This window comes from Bubalus kerabau, chromosome 3 (assembly GCF_029407905.1).
Source record: "Bubalus kerabau isolate K-KA32 ecotype Philippines breed swamp buffalo chromosome 3, PCC_UOA_SB_1v2, whole genome shotgun sequence".
NCBI lineage: Eukaryota > Metazoa > Chordata > Mammalia > Artiodactyla > Bovidae > Bubalus > Bubalus kerabau.
Genome location: NC_073626.1, coordinates 143,192,090 through 143,216,437, shown reverse-complemented (window position 1 = coordinate 143,216,437; position 24,348 = coordinate 143,192,090). Strand labels below are relative to the sequence as shown.

The 24,348-nt window shown below is 43.2% G+C and overlaps 1 pseudogene; it reads left to right on the top strand.

The window, feature by feature from the left end:
• Positions 1 to 3,465: 3,465 nt before the first annotated feature.
• LOC129647801 (60S ribosomal protein L9-like) lies at positions 3,466 to 4,159 on the top strand (annotated as a pseudogene).
• The last annotated feature ends 20,189 nt before the right edge of the window (positions 4,160 to 24,348 follow it).

Genomic DNA, 24,348 nt, shown 5'->3' with positions numbered 1-24,348 from the left:
GCATGAGGTGACCAAAGTATTGGAGTTTCAGCTTCAGCATCAGTCCTTCCAGTGAACACCCAGAACTGATCTCCTTTAGGATGGACTGGTTGGATCTTCTTGCAGTCCAAGGGACTCTCAAGAGTCTTCTCCAACACCACAGTTCAAAAGCATCAATTCTTCGGCACTCAGCTTTCTTCACCATCCAACTCTCACATCCATACATGACCACTGGAAAAACCATAGCCTTGACTAGATGGACCTTTGTTGGCAAAGTAATGTCTCTGCTCTACCAGGGATCAAACTCATGCCCCCTGCATTGGAAGTGTGGTCTTAACGACTGGACTGCTAGGGAAGTCCCAAGACTGTATTTAATGCCACTTGGTACGTGGAACTGAGGGAACCAGAATCTGCTGGTACACAAATTTGGTCATCCAGGACCAGAACATGTCTTTGGATCCTAGTGTAGTTTATTGGCGGGACAACCAGTCGTGTTCCATGGGCAGATCCCATGAAGGTTAGCACTGTCCATCATGGGCACTTTCAGCTTAAGTCCCCTTTCCTGCATCTCAGGACCAATGTACCTGCAACACCAGGATTCTGCCCTGTGCTGGGCTGATGCATCCCGGTTTAGAGGGCCACAAAAAAAGTTTTTTTCTTTTAAAATCAGAAGAGAAAGTGAATATAAATCACCCTGGCTTATAGTTCTGTACCAATGCAGCTGTAAAATATAATTTCTAATGTTTGCTTATGGAAGGAGCCCACAAAAGGCAAAAGTTCCCCAAACAGGCTCTATCCTGCACCTCCTTCCTCAGTTACAGGGCACACTCTGAGAGGCAGAGTGTGAATTTAAAAGTGAAATTTTTGCAACATGGCTTGCCCATAGACCTAAGCCAAATTCTTCAACTCTGCTTTTAATAAAACTGGTGGAGTAATTTGATCTGTCTAATTTCATCTGTCTAATTTCTCTTGTTTTTCAGCTGGGCCTGTTCAAAACCCCAGTATGTTGGCTAATCATTTCAGTCTCACATTCCCAGCTACTTATTTTGCTGGGTCAAGCCCATTATTTTCATGAACTTCTATATGGCTAAGTGTTATTCTTGACACTTTCTGATTCATCTAAATTTACCCAAATAACAGTTTCACTGTGGTCACCTGGACTCTTACAGTTTGGGTGTCTCTCCAGCACATGGAGCATCCATTCAGGTATGAGCCTTTTGGGATCTGATTCAGTAAAGGGGTCTTTGTGTTTGGTTGTGCTCACCATAATCTTGGTTCTAATGCCAGGTTGAAAGTCTCCCAAAATGGACTTCTCTTTTCCATTTTAGTCCCTCAAACTCCTTTCCACACTGCAGTTGGAAGGATCCATTGAAAACACAAATCTAAATATGTCACCATCAACTGTGTGTGCCTAAACCCTTCAATGACCTGCCCTGTATTTGGAAGAAAGCAAAGATGCTAACCTGGCCCTGCCTGGCAGGCTCTCTATCCTGCTGACATGCTCCCTGCACAAGCCTTCTTCCAGTTGCTGGCCCACAGCCAGAGCCCCACCCCAGAGCCTTCAAGCACACTGTCTATTCCCTGGCACCATCTGCTACAGTTCTTGCCCAGACAGTGCCCCCTTATCCTGAGGGTGTGGCAATGCTGTTGCTGTCTCAGAAAACTGTCGGACCCCCAAGTCTCAAAGTCCCAGATATTACCTTCATTGACTACTTTATATTTCTTCTGGGCACTTATCAAGGCCTGCAATGACATTTGTGTGATTACTTGGTCAATGTCAGTCTCTCCTATTGAATCATAAACTCATGTGGGTCTGTCTTGTTCACCATGTGTTTCCAATGTCTAGCACAAAGCCCAGCTCATCTATGACTTTATAAAGACAAAGGATACTTTTGTAAAAAGAAGGACTAAATCCATACTGTGGTGAGCTTTATGATAAAGATTTTAGAGTGGACTACTATCCTGTTCTTTCTTACTAAAGAACTGATAATAAGCCTATGCAGTGTGGCTCAAAGAATAATCTAAGTTCTTTCTGGACCTTTTTCTGGATGATCTAAGGTGTTCTTGTCCTGCTAGAAGTCTTTTTTCAGGGCTCTCAGTGCTCATCACAGACAGGTCCTAAGTTGCCCAAAGAAAAGTCTTTAAGTATAAAATCCCTTTCAGTGATGTCTGCTGAAGTCTTGGCTTCTCTCCAGTTTGCTTCACAACTTTCTGGACGGCTGTTTAATTCTTTACTGAAAAGGCCTGCATGGTGCTGTGGCTTTGTTTAACTTCAGCATCCTTTTATCTGTGTTCTCTTTGGTAGCTTCATTCTCTCTGCAGGACTGGCAATGCCTTCATGACTGTGCACTGGTGAGGGTACCTGCATTCTGGGATAACAATAAGAGTTCATTTTATTGAGTGCTCACTATGTGCCAGACACTGTTCTAAAGCATTAGCTCATTTAATTCTCAAAACAATTAGGTAAGGATTATTACAATCCCCACTTACGGGTCTGAAAAATTGAGGCAGGAGTATTCACCACCAATTCCTCCCTAACGACTTGTGGATACCATGACATTTCTGGGCAGCTTCATTATTTCTTCACTGAAAGAAATAATTAGGGAGTGGCTTGGGGAATCTGTCTCCTCTCCCGCTCCCCCAGTGACTGGGTCTTGCAGGTAGATAGTGGGTATATGGAATTTTCTTTTGGCTGTGAAATAACTGCAACCTTGGCCAATCACTCTTTCTCAAGTAGGAGCAGCTTCTCTTTGCTTGGCAAAAAGAGAACCGGAATGCATACATGGGCTGTAAATGTTAGATGTTTAGAAGTGGATAACCCTTTACAGTACTGGTCATAATAGGAACTGAAAAATGACTATTGGATGAAGAAAATAGTATGAGTGGGATGGGTTCCTCAGTTTTCTATATTGAAATCCTCCAATTTAGTGGAAGATAAAGAAATAGTAAGTCTACCCAAGAAGCTAATATGTCAAGGGATGATGGCAGAAAAAGATTATCATCAGAGCAGATCAAGTAAGGCATTTCTTGCTAGTCTTCAAAGAACCTTCACAACCAAAGAGTAGCTGGGTTTCTGGCAGGACTGTGTTGCCTGTGCATTTACTCTCCCTCTCTATGTCATTCTGTTCTCCAAACACTGACTTGAATCATGTACCCTGTTCAACAATCCAAACCTCCTGCCAAGGTAGTAACTGACAGACTCAGTCCTCTAATCTGTCCAGTCATTTGGGCCCTTTTACTTCTCTTCCTATTTGTGCTTTGTTCTCATTATTTTTCTTTACTCTTTAATGCTATGTCTCATGCATATGCTCCTCATCCCCCCATTTCAGTTTGTTTCTTATTTCCTTTTCTATTTATTTTCCCTGTCAACAGTCATTAGTGATCACAATGAATCAAATTGGAAATTAATGATAAAAAGACAAAAGCCATCTAACCACAGATAAATTTTAAAATTAAATTCTTAATACTTAGGTTCAAAGAAGGACTAAAGCTCTTTGCCGCATCTACTGCGAGAATGAAGACCATTCTCAGCAACCAGACTGTCGACATCCCAGAAAATGTCGACATTAACTTGAAGGGACGGACAGTTATTGTGAAGGGCCCCAGAGGCACCCTGCGGAGGGACTTCAATCACATCAATGTAGAACTCAGTCTCCTTGGAAAGAAAAAGAAGAGGCTCCGTGTTGACAAATGGTGGGGAAACAGAAAGGAACTGGCCACTGTTCGCACAATCTGTAGTCACGTACAGAACATGATCAAGGGTGTTACACTGGGTTTCCGTTACAAGATGAGGTCGGTGTATGCCCACTTCCCCATCAACGTTGTTATTCAGGAGAATGGTTCTCTTGTGGAAATCCGAAATTTTTTGGGTGAAAAATATATATGCAGGGTTTGAATGAGGCCAGGGGTTGCCTGTTCAGTATCTCAAGCCCAGCAAGATGAGTTGATTCTTGAAGGAAATGACATTGAACTTGTGTCAAATTCAGCTGCTTTGATTCAGCAAGCCACCACAGTTAAAAACAAGGATATCAGAAAATTTTTGGATGGTATCTATGTTTCTGAAAAAGGAACAGTTCAGCAGGCTGATGAATAAGATCTCAGTGATCCTGCTGCAGAAACAACAAGATAGCAGATGGTTCTATGGACTCAGTTGTGATGTTTTAAAGAGACAATAAAAACTCTTGATTTGAAAAAACAACAACAAAAAAAAAAACAAAAAAACAAAGGACTAAAAACAGAAAATAAAGACATAACAATAAATGACAATGAAAAAGTTATATGTCAAAACCAATGAGATGTGACTAAAACTGTATTGGAGGGAAATTCTATAACTTGAAATGTTTTATTTTTAACCTAGAATGATTGAAAATAAAAGCACTAATCTTTCAACTCAAGAAGGTAGAAAAATAAACATAAATCCAAAAAAAGAGAGATATAACAAAGATAAATGCAGAACAAATATTTAGAAAATGTGAAAAGTGTTGAAATGATAAATGAAAAACTTTTTGTGAAAACCTAGTAATTAAATAGTTAACAAGTCTGCTCAAGGGAAAAAATGAGATGATTGAAATAAACAGAATTAGGAATAAGAACTAGGATATAACCATTATATTCAGTTTCATGCCTAAAAATCTGCATTGTTTATGTTATAAAAAATTTAGTACACATGTTCCTCAGTGTAGTAGGACAAATGCACTTCAATGGAAAAAATAGTTGATTATGAAGTATAGATATTATGGAAAACAATTTAGCCATTAAAAATAATGAAGGACTTTGGTCCAGGATTAATCTTTCCAAGGAGAATTCCTGGAGTCTTCTCTCCTGTTCCTGGCCTCCCTGTGTCCAATCTCCTTGCTTTGGCCCACTCACCACAGATTTTCCTATAGTTAGTTCTCTCTGATGATGTCACTCGTGTCCTTAACACCCTTTCATCACAAAATCCAGCAAATCTTCCACATGAAGCTCTTAAGCACTTGCTTAGAGTGTTTAAGAGCTTAAGGTGTTCTTAAGCACCTTAAGAACATATATTTTCAGAGGGTGTGTGTGTATTTTCATGAAATATAAGACATAGTCATTTCCCACAAAGTGACAGCTGGATATAATGAATGATTCAGTAAAAATTACAAAGTGAGTCTTATTAAGTACCCAGAGGCAAACTATAAGGCTTAACGTGGGTGAGACATGTGAAAACACTCTCTAAATTTGACAGTAACATGCAAATATTGGCTATAATTATTGTAGTTATTATTTTCTTTGCTACAGTTTCAACAAAACTCCTGACTACCTGCACTGTATATAAATTGCCTCCCTAATTTCAAACTCATGCTTAGCCTGCCACCCTCTTCACTCTTCACATGACCCTCAGATGGCAGCTCTAATTTTTGAAAATGGATGCAAAACAGTGAATCTCAAAAGAAAAAAGTGAAAGGAAATGAGTGAGAATTCAAAGAGGATTTATTGAGCTGAATGGATTTATGGTGATGCCATGAGGAAAATCAGCTTGTTTGTGTAAATTACAAAAATTTTACAGAATAATGTTTGATACTAGGCATTATTCAGTATTTGAACATTTAGGTTAGAATACTACAGGCTGCAGAATTTTTAAATATGCTTTGTTTATTAAAAATATTGAGTGTTTATGCCTTTTGAACAGAACCTATAAGAATACTGGCTGGAAGTATTTTGGTCACTCTCATATTAACACAGTAGATCTGTTTTAGTAGTGAATACAATCAATATTCATTTTTGAGCACACACACAGGGGAAAAAGAGTCAATGAATAGAATTACTTTGTTGAAGTTATGGTGGCAAATATTTCCACAGATTTTATGGAATTATTTCTATAGTTCTCTTAAATTCCTGTTAGGTAGGTAGAATAGGGAAAAGGAGTCCAAAATGGCAGTGGCTAAAAGACAAGAAAGGGAAAAGCCCGCGAAAATAGAACAAAGGAAGGTCCGAGGACCTGAGTGAAGACTTCAGGTAAAACAAACAACACTCCTGGATGGCCCAATTTACATAGGACAGGCCCAGGGAAAAATAAACATATAAATAGAGGAGCCAAAGCTAGCTCTCTCTCTCCCGCGTGCTCTCTCCCGCGTGCTGGGGTGCTCCTCTTGTGTCTTTGGATCGATGTGCCCTCATGCCTCGAAGATGGATTTTCCTGTTATCGTCTAAATAAAATAGAGCTGTAACACTGAGCTTTAACACTGATTTGTCTAAGAGCTATAACATGGTCCATTCAAGACCTGAGAGCTATAACACGGTCTATCCAAGACCTGAGAGCTGTGACACGCTGAGGCTTTAATGTCTGTCACTCCGAATCTTTGTTGTGAAGAGACAAAGAGCCAAGGAACATACACTCGCGTGTATGTTCATTTTAGAAGGTGACTCTGCTTTACCTCACATTTTATTGAGTGAATTATTAATTCTTTGATAACTGAGAGCCTTAGAAAGTCAAGCAAGCTGCCAACAAACTTGTGCATTAAAATAAATGAGTATTTGCTTTCACAATCATTATGGACTATCATTTATCATACTGTCATGTTTAATATAGACTGACAAAAGCTCAATAAAAATAACTTTTAGGCATAGCATCTTGTACATGAACCAAGAACTTCCAGATGTTCAAGCTGGATTTAGAAAAGGCAGAGGAACCAGAGATCAAATTGCCAACATCTGTTGGGTCACTGAAAAAGCAAGAGAGTTCCGGAAAAACATCCACTTCTGCTTTTGTGAATATGCCAAAGCCTTTGACTGTGTGGAACACAACAAACTGGAGAATTCTTCAAGAGATGGGAATACCAGATCACCTGACCTGCCTGCTGAGAAATCTGTATGCAGGTCAAGAAGCAACAGTTAGAACCAGACATGTAGCAACAGACTGGTTCCAAATTGGGAAGGGAGTATGTCAAGGTTGTATACTGTCACCCTGCTTATTTAACTTATATGCAGAGTATCATGTGAAATGCCAGACTATGAAGCACAAGCTGGAATCAAGATTGCTGGGAGAAATATCAATAACCTCAGATATGCAGATGACACCACCCTTAGGGCAGAAAGTGAAGAGGAACTAAAAAGCCTCTTGATGAAAGTGAAAGAGGAAAGGGAAAAAACTAAGATCACGGCATTCAGTTCCATCACTTTATGGCAAATAGATGGAGAAACACTGGGAACAGTGGCTGACTTTATTTTTCTGGGTTCCAAAATCACTGCAGATGGTGACTACAGACATGAAATTAAAAGATGCTTGCTCCTTGGAAGAAAGGCTATGACCACCCTAAACAGCATATTAAAAAGCAGAGACATTACTTTGCCGACAAAGGTCTGTCTAGTCAAAGCTATGGTTTTTCCAGTAGTCATGTATGGATGTGAGAGTTGGACTATAAAGAAAGCTGAGCACTGAAGAATTGATGCTTTTGAACTGTGGTGTTGGAGAAGACTCTTGAGAGTCCCTTGGACTGCAAGGAGATCAAACCATTCAATTCTAAAAGAAATCAGTTTTGAATATTCATTGAAAGGGCTGATGCTAAAGCTGAAACTCCAATACTCTGGCCACTTGATGCAAAGAACTGACCCATTGGAAAAGATCCTGATGCTGGGAAAGACTAAAGGCAGGAGGAAAAGGGGACGACAGAGGATGAGATGGTTGGATGGCATCACCGACTCGATGGACATGAGTTTAAGTGAACTCTGGGAGTTGGTGATGGACAGGGAGGCCTGGCGTGCTGCAGTCCATGGGGTTGCAAAGAGTTGGATATGACTGGGCGATTGAACTGAACTGACAGCATCTTATGTATTTTAGATGAAGAGGTGTATGCTAATGACCTGCCAAGTCTTTAAATCATTCAGAAAATCAACTTGCGTTCTCAAGCCCCACACTTTAGGTAACAGCATTTAGAATCAGTAAATGGAATCTAAAAGGAGAATTCAGCAGACAAGGAATATGATTTAAAAACAGTAAGAAAATTTAAAACTACTAACTATAATTTGCTGCAAAATAGTTTCTTTTTTGAACATTTAATTTATTAAGAATTTTTTAACTTGTATAAACTTGTTTTCTCTCTTTCATTATTTTTGTGGATAAACTGAAAGGATCCCTAATTCTTTCACATACCAGAGCAGAGACTAAACGTACACAATTTTTACTCTAGCTAAAAATAAAAAAAACTTTTTCGATAGAGCAGTAACATAGGGAATCAACATATCAAATAATGACAAATGTTCTTATTTAAAATATTCTTCTAGAACATATATAGATGGATAACAGGCACATGAAAAGATGCTCAACATCGCTAATTATTAGAGAAATGAGAATCAAAACCACAATGAGGTATCACATCTGTCAGATGGTTATCATCAAAAAAATCTACCAAGAACAAATGTTGGAGAATGTGGAGAAAAGGAAACCTTCATACACTGTTGGTGGGAATGTAAAATAGTGTAGCCACTATGGAAAACAGTATGGAGGTTCCTTAAAAAACTACAAATAAGAACTACCATATGATTTAGCAATTTTACTCCTGGACATATATCCAGGAAAAATGAAAGCACTAATTTGAAAAGATATACGTACCCCAGTGAGAGTCCCTTGGACTGCAAGGAGATCCAACCAGTCCATTCTAAAGATCAGCCCTGGGTGTTCTTTGGAAGGAATGATGGTAAAGCTGAAACTCCAGTACTTTGGCCACCTCATGCGAAGAGTTGACTCATTGGAAAAGACTCTGATGCTGGCAGGGATTGGGGGCAGGAGGAGAAGGGGACGACAGAGGATGAGGTGGCTGGATGGCATCACCGACTTAACGGACATGAGTTTGGGTAAACTCCAGGAGTTGGTGATGGACAGGGAGGCCTGGCGTGCTGCGATTCATGGGGTCGCAAAGAGTCGGACATGACTGAGCGACTGAACTAACTAATGTTCACAACAGAACTATTTACAATAGTCAAGATACAGAAGCAACCCAAATGCCCACCAACAGATGACTGGATTGAGGAGATGTGGTGTATATACATACAATAAAACATTACTCGGTCATAAAAAGAATGAAATGCCATCTAAAGCTAAAATAAAAAGTCAAACAAGCATAAAACTATCTTAAATTGATAAAAAAGTTAAAATGTTTACAAAAACCCAAGTAATTATGTAATTTTTAAAAACAAGAACCTACTGGAGGGATATGGAAAACTGAGGAGATTCAGTATGTAGTAAGAACAAAAGGCTAAACTCACCAAGTAAAACAGACTTTATATTTAGACTATAAAATTCTTTCTTTAACAATGTTTTATCTAAATAAGAGAACATTTACATAAAGATAACTAGAATTCACTAATATTTGGTAGGGTCAAAATTTATCTAAAATGAAAATTTGTATAGTATTTATTGCACAGTATAGTATTTCCCAAATTCTTCAGTACCTGTTTGTTAATGATAAACCAAAAGCACAAGATACCATCTTTATAACACAATTACTTTAAAAGACATTTTCTTGGATTTAAATCTTTTCTCTTTACATATGCAAAGGAGCATGATAAAGAGAAGACATTCAAAGATAACTTTTTCACTATTAGTAACTTCAGCTTAATTAGTTCAGTGAGGTCCTTAAAATATAAAGGAGGCAAAACAAATTTGTAAATTTCCAGCTGATGAGACTCCGCTTTCTGTATTTTGTAGCTGACAATCATATGCAGTTTTCTCTTCTGGTGACTTATACATACAGGAAGTTATAGTGGACACACAAAGATCAGAATTTTGCTAAGTTCAATACCCGCTGCTATGGAAAAAGAGTCAATATAATCTGAATGTTGCTTCTTCAGGGCGGTAAGCACACAGATCTATCAAATGGCTCATCAGTGTCTCCAGCTAGAACAATAATGCTAACAATTTAGGTAACAAATTGGGTCAATCAGTGTACACCAGTTATACTCACCATCCTGGGCCTCCCACATCTCAGGCTATTCCCTCCATGTTCTTTACCGATTTCCCAGGTCCAGCCCACTACGGTGGTTCTTTCCAGAGCATAGTAAGCCCACTCTGAAAAAGAGGACAACTCTCCTGCAATAGTGAAATACTTTGCCTAGTATTCTCAGGGAGGCCATTATACTGGTGATAAAATCCTCAAATAAATGCTGGCACGTTTTTGTCCTTGCTGTTTTAAGGAAGGAAATTTATCTTCCCTACACTCGGGAAACTAGGTGTCTGCTTCAATTAAACTCTTTTCCCTGCATGCAGAAGGCACTAGGTGAACAAAAATCCACTTGAAAAAAGAATATACATCCATTTGTACTTGGGTTGATACAACAGAGATGAATCGTCTGGTGAGATTTACTCCTAGTTTTTGCAAAGCTTGACAAGTGGGTTTCAGAAGCATCAAGGTATCTGCAGCTATTAATATTTGAAGCACTTCTCTTTCCAAAACGGTTTTCCTTCGGCTCTTGTCAAGTATGGTTTTCAGTCTGTTTCCTACCAAAGTATTTCCCAAGAACCACTGAATCTACTGCAGAAAACAGCCAAACTGTTCTGCCTAAAATTCTCTTTGCTCCAGAGCACGACGATAAAAGCCACCACTGTCGCCTTGTGGTCATGGGTCCTCAAGACACCGGGTGTGCTTTTTACAAGGATGTCCTGGATGTACAATTGAGGATGGCTGGAGCCTGGTGGGCGGCCGTCTGTGGGGTTGCACAGAGTTGGACACGGCTGAAGCGACTTAGCAGCAGCAGCAGCTGCTGGATTAGTCACTGTTTCTAGGTCCCTGCGAGTGGGGTTCTGGTGGTGCTCACTGGCTTGTCTGGGTCCTGGTCCTTCCCGCACCTGGGGGTCAATGGCTCAACCGCTGCACTGGCCCCATGTCCCCCAGGACAGACGTTGAAGACGCCCGGCCTCCGTGCATGTGGGTCGAGACCCCACCCAGCTCCGCCCCCGCAGGGGTCTCCGCATCCCAGAAGCTCGGCAGCACGGGGCCTGATGGGAGGGTAGGATCATGCTCTCCATTGACATTTATCTGGAAAAGCAAAGCATTCGTGATGGTGGGAAGCGGGAAAGTGTCGGTTGAATTGATAACTTTCATTCAGCACTCCCTCATCACCAGGCGCTTCGCATTTTGGCGGGGCCCTTGCCACGCCTGTAGGCTTCCCTAGTGGCTCAGACAGTAAATAATCTGCCTGTAATGAGAGAGGCCTGGGTTGGATTCCTGGGTTGGGAAGATCCCCTGGAGAAGGGAACGGCTACCCACTCCAGTATTCTTGCCTGGAGAATTCCATGGACAGAGGAGCCTGGAGGGCTACAGTCTATGGGTTCTCAAAGAGTTGGACACAACTGAACAACTTTCAAGGTAAGGTACCCGGGCCTTTGAGGGCTCAGATTCATGGAAACATGGGTATTTGGGCACTGGGAGAGGCTAGTCAGAATGGCCAGTGAATTCAGACCCAGGCTGGGTTAGCTGCACATCACCAAATGCCTCCTAGGCCGTAAATGGTCTGAGTCTGTGCACATTTTCCCTGCAAATCACCAGACGTTCCCATGGGTCATTTCCTGTGACCTCCCCTTCCTCCTGTCCCATAAAGACCTTGCCCTGCAGTCTCTGTCACACTTTGGCACGAGGTCCCACGTGGGTGGCCTCATCCATGCCACTGCCAGATGTTATTTTCCCAGAAGCCTGCAGACCAGACTCCATGGCTCTTTACCCGAGTCTTGAGAACTTCACAGCCCACCCCCTGGATTTAGGGACACATTAATCGAGGCTTTCTGGGGTTTAGGCTGCCTTCATCCATGTCAGGGTTATGAGCTTGTGCTTTTCAGACCAGTGGAGAATACTCTGTTTTAAGTAGGTGTGTTCAGTTCAGTTCAGTTGCTCAGTCATGTCCAACTCTTTGCGACCCCATGAACTACAGCACGCCAGGCCTCCCTGTCCATCACCAACTCCTTGAGTCCACCAAAATCCATGTCCATCGAGTCGGTGATGCCATCCAGCCATCTCATCCTCTGTCATCCTCTTCTGCTCCTGCCCTCAATCCTTCCCAGCATCAGGGTCTTTTCAAATGAGTCAGCTCTTCGCATCAGGTGCCCAAAGTATTGGAGTTTCAGCTTCAACATCAGTCCTTCCAATGAACACCCAGGACTGATCTCCTTTAGCATGGAGTGGTTGGATGTCTTTGCAGTCCAAGGGACTCTCAAGAGTCTTCTCCAACACCACAGTTCAAAAGCATCAATTCTTCGGTGCTCAGCTTTCTTCACAGTCCAACTCTCACATCCATACGTGACCACTGGAAAAACCATAGCCTTGACTGGACGGACCTTTGTGGACAAAGTAATGTCTCTGCTTTTTAATATGCTGTCTAGGTTGGTCATAACTTTCCTTCCAAGGAGTAACTGTCTTTTAATTTCATGGCTGTGATCACCATCTGCAGTGATTTTGGAGCCCCAAAAAAGAAAGTCAGCCACTGTTTCCCCATCTATTTGCCATGAAGTGATGGGACTGGATGCTATGATCCTAGTTTTCTGAATGTTGAGCTTGAAGCAAACTTTTTCACTCTCCACTTTCACTTTCATCAAGAGGCTCTTTAGTTCTACTTCACTTTCTGCCAAAAGGGTGGTGTCATCTGCATATCTGAGGTTATTGATCTTTCTCCCGGCAATCTTGATTCCAGCTTGTGCTTCCTCCAGCCCAGCATTTCTCATGATGTACTCTGCATATAAGTTAAATAAGCAGGGTGACAATATACAGCCTTGACGTACTCCTTTTCCTGTTTGGAACCAGTCTGTTGTTCCATGTCCAGTTCTAACTGTTGTTTCCTGACCTGAATACAGGTTTCTCAAGAGGCAGGTCAGGTGGTCTGGTATTCCCATCTCTTTCAGAATTTTTCACAGTTTATTGTGATGTGTAGGTGTGTAGGGGGCATAAAATGGGGGACTTTCAGGGCCTCTAAAATCTTGCTGTCTGGTGGTCACCTCCTCCCCTGGGCAGGTGGCAGGCACTGGCTCTATCCAAGGGTATGCTCCTGCTTCTATAACAGAGCAGGATGAGCACAGCCTTTAGCAGGTGGCCAACTGGTCTTGCTCAGCCATTGCTCAGGTGCCTCAGTGGGCCCTGCCCACAAGCATTTAACTGTCAATGAGCCACCTTTCATTGTCCTGCTTAGCTATTGGTCAGCACCACAGTGTGCCCTGCCCACAAGTAACTGTCAATGAGGGACCATTAGGGAAGTGTCAGTGATGTGATGGTCATCAGGTGGAAAGTGAGGTAAGAGGCAGATTCAAGCCTTCTCCTGGAGACCCTCCAGCTCACCCAGCCTTGGGCCAGCAGGTAAGATAGAGGGCCCTGGGAACAGACTGGGGACTATGTCCTACAGGATTCCTGAGCCCTCACTAAGGCCCTACATTAGCCTTGGCCCTGTCCTTGAAGCAGTGGTGAACCTCTCCCTCCTCCCTATCTCTGAATCCTATTAGCAGTGGCCATCTGCCTGGGTCGCAGCCTGTGAGATCTGGTCTACCCCATTTTTATGGCCTGAGAACACAGTTGGGTTGAAGTGCCTGGCTCTTTCAGAGATGACAGCTGGGCAGGGTGTTGGAACCTGGGCCTGAAACAGCTGCCAACCAAAATCTGCCTCCACTGGGCCAAGACTGGGACCTTGAAGGGTAAAAATTGTGCCTTGGGACCTTGTCCTTTCTTGTCAAGACAGAATAACATTTGTATGGTAGAGATTTATAGAAACATTGCTACCTGATCATGACCTGACCTTAAGAACAGAGGATCTGACACTAAGAAGTTTGTAACAACTAACCACGCCCCTCCCTCACCTTTTGCTTTAAAGAGGCTTTGCTGAAAGCTTTCAGTAATTTTAGGGTTCTTAGGGCATGAGCCACCCTTCTCCTTTTATGAATCTGTAATAAACCTTTCTCTGTTCCAAACTCTGATGTTTTAGTATTGATTGGCCTCATTGTGTGTCAGGCACACAGAGTTGTGATTTGCTAACACTCCCAGTGTGTGCCCAGACTCCAGCATGCCCCACTTCTTTCAAGAGGTTCAGCACTTCCTGCCCTCTACTTCTGCCTCTTAGATCTACCTTTCCCATGTGAGCCATCCTTGGTTTATCCTTTCTTCTCTTTCTCCTTCAGTTTTACTTCTTTTTCCCTCTCTCTCCTCCTCTTCTACATTTTCTTCTTTCTTCCGCATCTGCAGTTTCACCTTCCAGTGAGTTTTGTGCTGTTTCCTGGATCTGTTTACGGAAAGCACACTGATTGAAACCACCCACCCTGGCCAGGCACCATAGTAACCATTTGCATGAGTTGTTTTACGACAGGAGGTACTGCTAAGGAGCATGGAACTAAGAAGCCACCACCAACCCGAAGAGTTTGGGAAAGGTCAAAAGGAGACACCACATATCCGACCACCTCCCAGAATCCTCTCTGGCATCCATCTTGGCTGAACAAGGCCTGCTCCACCAGGAAAGACTCTAAGTCAGAATGATTGGTCAAAGACCACCCAGAAACTAATCCCATCACCATAAAACCCGAGACTGCAAGCCACGTGGCAGAGCAGTTCTCCTGGGTTCCCTTACCCTACTGCTCTCCACCCGGGTGCCCTTTCCCAATAAAATCTCTTGCTTTGTCAGCACATGTGTCTCCTCGGACAATTCATTTCCAAGTGTTAGACAAGAGCCCAGTTTCGGGCCCTGGAAGGGGTTCGCCTTCCTGCAACAGTTTCAGGCCCTGGAATGGGTCCCCTTTCCTGCAACAGATCCAGGTTCTAATTGCACTGACTCATAAATCTGTCTGCAGCCCAGCCCAGACCTCTTGCCAATCCTGAATTAACTGCCTGTTAGATAAATCCCTTGGCTAACTTGTTCAGTCGCTAAGTCATGTCCAACTCTCTGCAACTCCATGAACTGCAATACCCCAGGCTTCCCTGTCCTTCACTATCTCTCTAAGTTGGCTCAAACTTATGTGCATTGAGTCAGTGATGACTCAATGCGATCAAACAATCTCATCTTCTGTCACCCCCTTCTCCTCTTGCCTTCAATCTTTCCCAGCATCAGCGTCTTTGTCGTAGCATTCTAGCTATTGTCTTCCAGGCTAATTAATATTACACAATCTGTCAGAGCAAACCTGCCTTATACCATTCTTTCATAAAACCTTCAAAGGTCTGCACTATTGACATAATAAAATCTGAACATTTAGCCTATATTTAGAATCTCTGTGATTTGTTCTAGACTGGTTTTCTAAGTTTATCTCCAGATTTCCCTCCAGTCAAACCAATTTTTATGTATCCTGATATGTACCTGATACTTTTCTGACCCTCATGTTTTTGCTTTTGCATTTTTCTCCAGCTAGAATTCCTTTTCTTTTAAGGCCACTTGTCTAGATCTTACCAACAATAGCTTCATATCATTCCTCTTCCCTTTCCATGCAACTTCATTTGGGTCATATTTGGCATAATATTTTCTACTCTTTTGTTAATTTCATCATAGACTCACATGTAGTTAAGTTATAAACTCCAAGAGGTCAGATCTCTGATTTATTTTCTCCATTCTGGACATGCTTGGCTATGAGTTTTTAGGGCCTTCATAAAAATTTGTTGAAAAGTAAAAAGAATGGTAATGTATCTCAGCCTGCTCTCTGCTCCCTCTTTTGCTTTAGCTCCTGAAGAGGAGTGAGCCTAACAATTTCAACCACAAATACTGCAATACAATTATTGACTGGTTGCTGGATGCCTTTTTCATGCAGAAATTGAAAGGTTGTTACTGAACCATGAAAGGATGCCAGGATTCTTGGCCTCCGGAAGAGAAGAATTGAATCCTGGTCTAGCGATGAGGCTTGATTGCTCAGAGCTTTTGTGTAGTAAAGTTTTATTAAAGTATAATGGAGATAGAGAAAGCTTCTGACATAGACATCAGAAGGGGGCAGAAAGAATACCCTCTGCTAGTGAGAGAGTCAGTTCCTAGGCAGGTTGATAGGGAGTATAGGGGTCCCCAAGGAGAGAGGGGTCTGGAATTCTCAAGGAGGAAGAAAGGACAAACTTTTTTTCTTTCTCCACATTCCTTAGGATTATATAACAATAATGTATCCTGCCTAAGGACAGTCTTTGGATTCAACCTTCTGTTATCTTAAAATGTTAATTATGGGAGTAGACCTGGTCTTTACAAGGGTGTATCTTGCCTGAGGACAGTGTTACCTTAAAATGTAAATTATGGGAGTAGGTCTGATGAGGTCTTTACAACCTCCAGATATTCTTTGGATTATATAACTTCATTGTTAACCCTAGCAAGCGGGTACTCTTTTTGCCCCCTTCTGATGCCTATGTCAGAAGCTTTCTCTATCTCCTTTATACTTTAATAAAACTTTATTACACAAAAGCTCTGAGCCATCAAGCCTTGTCTCTGGCCCCAGATTGAATTCTTCTCCTCCAGGGGCCAAGAATCCTGGTGTATTCGCGTGATTCAACAACAACCTTTCACTAGTTTTTAGCTGGATGTTATAATAGTCACTCAGTCAGTCAGTTCAGTTGCTCAGTCATGTCCAACTCTTTGCGACTCCGTGAATCGCAGCACGCCAGGCCTCCCTGTCCATCACCAACTCCCGAAGTTCACTCAGACTCATGTCCATCGAGTCAGTGATGCCATCCAACCTTCTCATCCTCTGTCGTCCCCTTCTCCTCCTGCCCCCAATCCCTCCCAGCATCAGAGTCTTTTCCAATGAGTCAACTCTTCGCATGAGGTGGCCAAAGTACTGGAGTTTCAGCTTTAGCGTCGTTCCTTCCAAAGAAATCCCAGGGCTGATCTCCTTCAGAATGGACTGGTTGGATCTCCTTGCAGTCCAAGGGACTCTCAAGAGTCTTCTCCAACACCACAGTTCAAAAGCATCAATTTTTCGGTGCTCAGCTTTCTTCACAGTCCAACTCTCTCATCCATACATGACCACAGGAAAAATCATAGCCTTGACTAGACAAACCTTTGTTGGCAAAGTAATGTCTCTGCTTTTGAATATGCTCTCTAGGTTGGTCATAACTTTCCTTCCAAGGAGTAAGCATCTTTTAATTTCATGGCTGTGATCACCATCTGCAGTGATTTTGGGGCCCCCCAAAATAAAGTCTGACTCTGTTTCCACTGTTTCCTCATCTATTTCCCATGAAGTGATGGGACCAGATGCCATGATCTTAGTTTTCTGAATGTTGAGTTTTAAGCCAACTTTTTCACCCTCCACTTTCACTTTCACCAAGAGGCTTTTTAGTTCCTCTTCACTTTCTGCCATAAGGGTGGTGTCATCTGCATATCTGAGGTTATTGATCTTTCTCCCGGCAATCTTGATTCCAGCTTGTGCTTCTTCTAGCCCAGCGTTTCTCATGATGTACTCTGCATATAAGTTTAATAAGCAGGGTGACAATATACAGCCTTGACGTACTCCTTTTCCTGTTTGGAACCAGTCTGTTGTTCCATGTCCAGTTCTAACTGTTGCTTCCTGACCTGCATACAGGTTTCTCAAGAGGCAGGGCAGGCCAGGTATTACTACTACTACTACTAAGTCGCTTCAGTCGTGTCCGACTCTGTGCGACCCCACAGACGGCAGCCCACCAGGCTCCACTGTCCCTGGGATTCTCCAGGCAAGAACACTGGAGTGGGTTGCTATTTTCTTCTCCAATGCATGAAAGTGAAAAATGAAAGTGAAGTCGCTCAGTCGTGTCCGACTCTTCGCGACCCCATGGACTGCAGCCTACCAGGCTCCTCTGTTCATGGAATTTTCCAGGCAAGAGTACTTGAGTGGGTTGCCATTGCCTTCTCCAATATAGTCACTAGCAGTCTGTTAATGAAAGAAAGGAATGTCTTAAAACTCAGAGAATGGCACCAGGCCCCTCAACCATAAGATGTATTTTGGGATAATCTTGGCACCAGACAAGTCATCCTGGGCCATAAAATGATTGACTCAAATCTTGTAGAAGGGCACATTACCATACAAATAGTTTCATTTACATAGATTAGGGGAACAATGTCTGAGTATAACATACTGGTTTGTTAAGTCCGTTCTGAGCCATTAGGCAGAACCGACTTGAAGACAGAGTCTGGGGTAAATGCATAGTACATTAACATAGCTTAAGACAAACATTTCCATAAGAAAAATGCATTGGTTAACTCAAGGTTTGAGAATAGTTAACTTCAGGTGAAACCAGGTGTCATTACGCAACACAGTATTTTAAGAGAAACCTCCTTTTAAGTTTGTATAGAGAAGGGGAAACAATATATATCACTAGTTTGTTTCCTCCTGCCTCTTAGAGAGATTAAAAAATGTCTGACACTTGCAGCCTATTTCCTCTGTTTGGAGACCCCTGGCCTTCCTGCCTGTTACCCTCTCAAAATATACTACATTTTTTTTCACAGGCATTTAAAAAATGTATTGTTGTTTAATCAGGTCAGGTTTGGATATGCCCTGGTGCCTAAAGGAAATTTCAGCTGACACTAAGTTGGAATAATGGGTTAGTGTTTATAGCACTCCTGCCAAACCTCAGATATCAATATTCTTCCCCTTCTGTGACCTAGTCAAAAAAACCTTTCTTTGCTCACATCTCCATTGTGATGTTTTGGGCTAGAGAAATCAGAAAACATAAGGCTGGAAACAAAGGACTGGTTGGGTAGGAGTTATAATCATCATGATAATATCCATCGCTAGCACTTACTAAGCTGTTAATAGGTGTCAGACTCTGTTAAACACTTTTACAGCTCAGCTCATTTCATGCAGGGCCTCTCCTGGGTAGCCACCATTTTTTCTCTATATAACAAATTTGGAAGCAGAGGCATCGATAAGTCAAAAGCCCGCCCAAGGCTAACAAACACTTACAGTTAGTTTAAGTGGCAGAGCTGGAATTTGATCCCAGTTGTCTGATTTTAATGGAGAAGGAAGTGGCAACCCACTCCAGTATTCTTGCCTGGAAAACCCCATGGACAGAGGAGCCTGGCAGTCTACAGCCCATGGGGTCACAAAGAATTGGACATGACTTAAGCGACTGAACAACAAAAATCTGATTTTAAAGCCACTATATCATGCAACCTTTTCTAGTAAGTCAGCATGGCTTTCAGTGACACTCCCACTAAGGCCCATGTAAAGATTTATGCTTTGTATTTTGAATTCAGAAAATAAGAAGTTTTTAAAAGCTTTCCTCAAAGAATAAACTTGGAATACTATGATAACGAGTCAGTGTTTTTATGAAGTAAGTATGCCCCTTCTTGGGGATTCTAGTGTGTCCTCTTGTTGGACAGTGCCTGCCATTGAGGGTTTCTGGGATTAGGTATCCCCGGGCATTTATTCTAATTTTGATGGTGTATGTTTCTGTGTCCTTTCCAATTGCCAGTTGCCACTGACACCCCCACTCTGTCCTTCCTTCCTCCTACTAGTGGTCCTCCTCTTTGATGTATTTCTCTCATCCTTTAGTCTACCCCCACTAAGCCCCTCCTGCTGCCTGAATCCCAACTCCCTTCCCACACACAACCCTAAATCCTGCTCCCTCACCTCCAAGTTCCTCATCTCTTTTTCTCAAGTTGTAACTAAGCATCCCAGAACATGCACCCTGTTCAACTGTGTCAGGGACACTCATTCATCCTATCTTCTCATGCAGGCACTGTCTTCCATTCTGCCTGGCTGCATGGTTTGAATCCTGCATAGGGGCTTTCAGGCAATGGAAGCCCAGTTTGCTCCCCAGGCCCTGACCAGTGAGGGGCACAGCCACCTGAAGGAAGGGAGACTTTTTGAAGGTACCTGACAAAGCTGTATGGGCTAGAGCAGCCTTCAGTGGCGACCAGAACCTACGTAGCCTTACCCTAATGGAGCTAGGATCAGGTGGGGAGATACAGTGAGGAAATAAGCAGACTCAAAGGTATACTTAGAACTGGATCAGGGCAACAGAGGACTAAAGTGGAAAGTGTTAAGAGACAGAACAACTGTGACATATGGTGATGGGAAGAATTGGTTTCCTGAAGAAGTGATACTTACATTGACACCAGGAGGCAAGAAGGTGCCCGTCAGGTGAGGGAGGGAGGTGAAATCCCATACAGAGGGGCAGTGTGATGGGTGCGTGTGTGTATCAGCTCGGCGAGGTGATGGCGCCCATTGCTCAGTCCAACACCAGCCTAGGTGTTGCTGTGAAGATATTTTGTACATATGGTTAACATCAGCTGAATTCAAGGAAAGGAGAGAGCCTTTGACACTGTGTGAGCCTCAAAATCAGCTGAAGGCTTTAAGAGCAGAAACTGAGGTTTCCTAAAGAGGAAGAAATTATTCTGTCTCAAAACTGTAACAGAAATCCTGTTTTCTAGGTTGCTCCCCTACAGAGTTTGGACTTTTCACAGCCTGCGCAACTGAATGAGCCAGTCTCTTAAAATAATTTTTTTGTGCACATATGTGTGTATGTTTGTATGTATGAATATGTGTATATAGGTATTTGTGTATATGTATATGCTGCTGCTGCTAAGTCACTTCAGTCATGTCCAACTCTGTGTGAACCCATGGACAGCAGCCCACCAGGCTCCTCTGTCCATGGAATTCTCTAGGCAAGAGTACTGGAGTGGGTTGCCATTTCCTTCTCCAATATATGTATATAATCATATCTATATAGGTATGTGGAGAAGGCAATGGCACCCCACTCCGGTACTCTTGCCTGGAAAATCCCATGGATGGAGGAGCCTGGTGGGCTGCAGTCCATGGGGTCGCTAGGTGTCGGACACGACTGAGTGACTTCACTTTCACTTTTCACTTTCATGCATTGGAGAGGGAAATGGCAACCCACTCCAGTGTTCTTGCCAGGAGAATCCCAGAGACGGGAGAGCCTGGTGGGCTGCCGTCTATGGGGTCGCAGAGTCAGACATGACTGAAGCAACTTAGCAGTAGCAGTAGTAGCAGTATATAGGTATATGTATGCATGTTTATGTATGTATGTGTATGCATACCTACACATACACATGTAGGCTCCCCATGTGGTGCAGTGGTAAAGAATCCACCTACAATGCAGGAGACCTGGCTTCAATCTGTGGGTTGGGAAGATCCCCTGGAGAAGGAAATGGCAACCCACTCCAGTATTCTTGTCTGGAGAATCCCATGGACGGAGAAGCCTGGCGGGCTACAGTCCATAGGGTCGCAAAGAGTCGGACATGACTGAAGTGACTTAGCACAGCACGCACATGTGTAAGCACCCTGAATGACGCTGGTGGCATGTGCAAAGGCTTTGAGGGAGGAAAAACTGGGTCCATTCAACGAGTTGAAGGCCATGTGGTCCTAGTGCAGTAATTGTGGCACAAAGATCCTTGAGAAAGGTTGGCAGGACAGACCATGCAAGGCTTTGGAAATCACATTAAGAATTGTGTAATTGATTATCAATAGAAACCATCAAAGGATTTCCACTGTGAATTACACGGCTTTCTCTCTATTCATGTATTCTATAGCTAATCTGTGGCCTAACAGATCAGTTATATCTTAATTCATATAATACACCTAAGATATCCCTCAAGTAGTGAGTGACTAACCCTGGGAATTAACAGGCAGGTGAGGGAGTTCTTTTGGCTCAAGAAAGCTTCATGGGCCTTCATATGACATCAACAGGTGGCTCACTACTCCACCTGTACTGCTTCATTCGGGTCCTGCAGCAATGACCATGGAGCAGCTCTGTCCTCACCAGTGGTCAGCTCTTCCCTGGAGCTGGAGGGACTCAGGTCTCCCCTCCCTCAGCCTGGGTAAGCCAGAGTGCTCCAGGGAGGTGGCAGGGATCCCATGGTTGTGATTCTTCCACTTGCCTTCTGTATGACGCCACCAGTGCCTTTTCACATACATTCTACTATCGAATCCTGTCAACTGCCCTGCGGAATGAGGTCCCTGCATCTGAGTGCCCTGCCCAGAGTCAGGCAGCTAGGTGTGGTGGAGTTGGGGCTCAGTTGGAGTTCCTCAGGGCTTCCCTGGTGGCTCAGATGGTAAAGAATCTGCCTGCAATGCAAGAGACCCCAGTTCAGTTCCTGGGTCAGGAAGATCCCCTGAAGAAGAGATAGGCTACCCACTTCAGTATTCTTGGGCTTCCCTGTTGGCTCAGATGGTAAAGAATCTGCCTGCAATGAGGGAGACCGTGGTTCAATTCCTGGGTTGGGAAAATCCCCTGGAGAAGGGAAAAGCTACCCACTCCAGTATTCTTGCCTGGAGAATTCCATGGAGAGAGAGGAGCCTGGCAGACTACAGTCCATGGGGTTGCAAAGAGATGGACATGACTGAGTGACTTTCAGAGTCCAAGCTTAGGGCTTTAGTGGCCCCATGTCTCAGCTGTCTGCACATGAAAACAGGCAGATGCCAGCTCACTGGGCAGAATGTCCAGGGCTGGGAGGTTTCATCCAGTGAAAAGGCATGGGGGGAAACAGGACCCTGGAGGGTGGCATTCAGTATAATCGACCAGACACCTAACTGAATCAGAGCTCCAGACTGTTGGTTGACCCCTAGAAGTAAGCTCAGACTCCCCAGGGATTGCTTTAGAATGCAGATTCATTACACTAATTTACAAGGAGAAACCATTCTGTACAGACAGTGTTGGACCAGTGTACTCTTCCTGCAGGCAAATGTACAGGGGAAGTCAAACTTGGATCAAAACAGCTTTGAGTGGACTTAACATGGGGAAGAAATATTTGAGTGGTATTTCACTCTAGCTATTGAGAAGCTTGATGAACAATGCACCATCTCAGTCAAAAACAGGGACCATGCAGGTCATGTTTGTGACCTGAACTCCCATATAACAGGTGCTTGATATAAATATTTATTGAATGAATAAATATGATTAAACACCTGTGTAGGACAAGTGGATTATTAGCATTAACAATAACATAAGTAACTTGCAGCTAACTCTTATTGTCAGTTGACCTTTTGCAGTCACCTGCCCAGCACTTTGCATGGGTTGCAGCCCTTCATGCTCACAACAGTTCTGTGGGGGCAGGCACTGCCATCGTTCCCATTTTAGATGAGGAAACTGGGACTCAGAGCAGTTAGGTAACTAACTGCCCAAGGCTCCAGAGCTAGGAAGTGAGGGAGCCAGGACTGGATTCAATTCAGTCGCACTTCAGAACCTTTGCTATATAGTGCTGTGATCTAGCCTCACTCTCCCCTCAACAAGGCTGTGTCTACAGTCTTTCCTTCGAGAGACTCTTTTGCCCTAGTTGATCATGACTCGCCTCTTCTATGGACACATTCTTCTTTGATATGGGAATACTGTTTCATCTGCAGTGTGGTCATGTTTGCTGATAGGCCTGAGTTTTCCAGGTTACGTGGGGATTTCCTCTATCTCGTTTTCTGGCACTCTGCATCAAATGATATTACAGATGCCCACTGCCCTTATTGCACAGAGCTTTCCTTATTTCCTTAGAGGGCTTTCCCATTCCTCCTGATTGTCATGTGGCAGCTATATAATGTAGTTGTTTATCCCTGTGGGTGCTGGACTAGGGGAGAAACTCAACACCTAACACAGGTAATGAAGCCTAGTCTACCTGCACCTCTGAATGAAAAGTTGCAAGGGGTCAAGCTCTCTCAGGGAAGAGATGCACATGCTCCCCAGGGCAGGAGGCAAGGTCTTCACAACAGGTTGATAGTCCCAGCTCTCCAGTGCCTTTCCCTACTGTCTGACATATGGCCTAGATGGGTATGATGTTGAGCGGAGGGGGAAACTGGGAGACAACAGTGTTTGTTGTGTTGGGTCAAGAGGCTTCTCATAACCTTTATGTCATGGTTGAAAAAGCACACTGAAAGAGAACTGTGATGCATCATTATGGCCTTTTCCATTTGTGGTTCTGAAACTGCGCAAGGTGACATGGTCCCAATGTACCAGATATATCTATTCCAGGACTTCAGATGATCATCACCATTGGAAAGGAGATTCTTCTCCACTTTTATTTTTAAGACCTGGAATATATTCTTAGTTTTTTCTCTCATAAACCCTCTGGAGGAGGTAGAAGTTGAGAATCATGGGTCATATTCACAGGCCTGAAGAGTGACTGAGGATATAGATGAGTGACATAGATCTTGGCCTTAAGATGCCTAGCTACTGACTAGTGGATAAGGCAGTCTAGGGAACACCCATAGAGTGAAACTGAAGAGGCCCAGGATGGAGTCCTGAGGAACATCAACATTGACAGGATGGGCAGAGAAATGGGAATGTGCAAAAACAGACAAAAAGTGAACAGAGAAGGAAGAGCCTGAGAAGGAACAGGAACACCAGGAGGGTGAAGCATCATAGGAACCAAGGCAGGAGAGTGTTTTAAGAAGGAGGGAGTGGGAGGGGCCAACCATGATGAATCTGCTAAGAGGTCAAGATTAAGGGCTAAAGTAGCATAGAGGATATTGGGGAATTTGGGGAAAGCTATTTTAGTAGTGTGGTG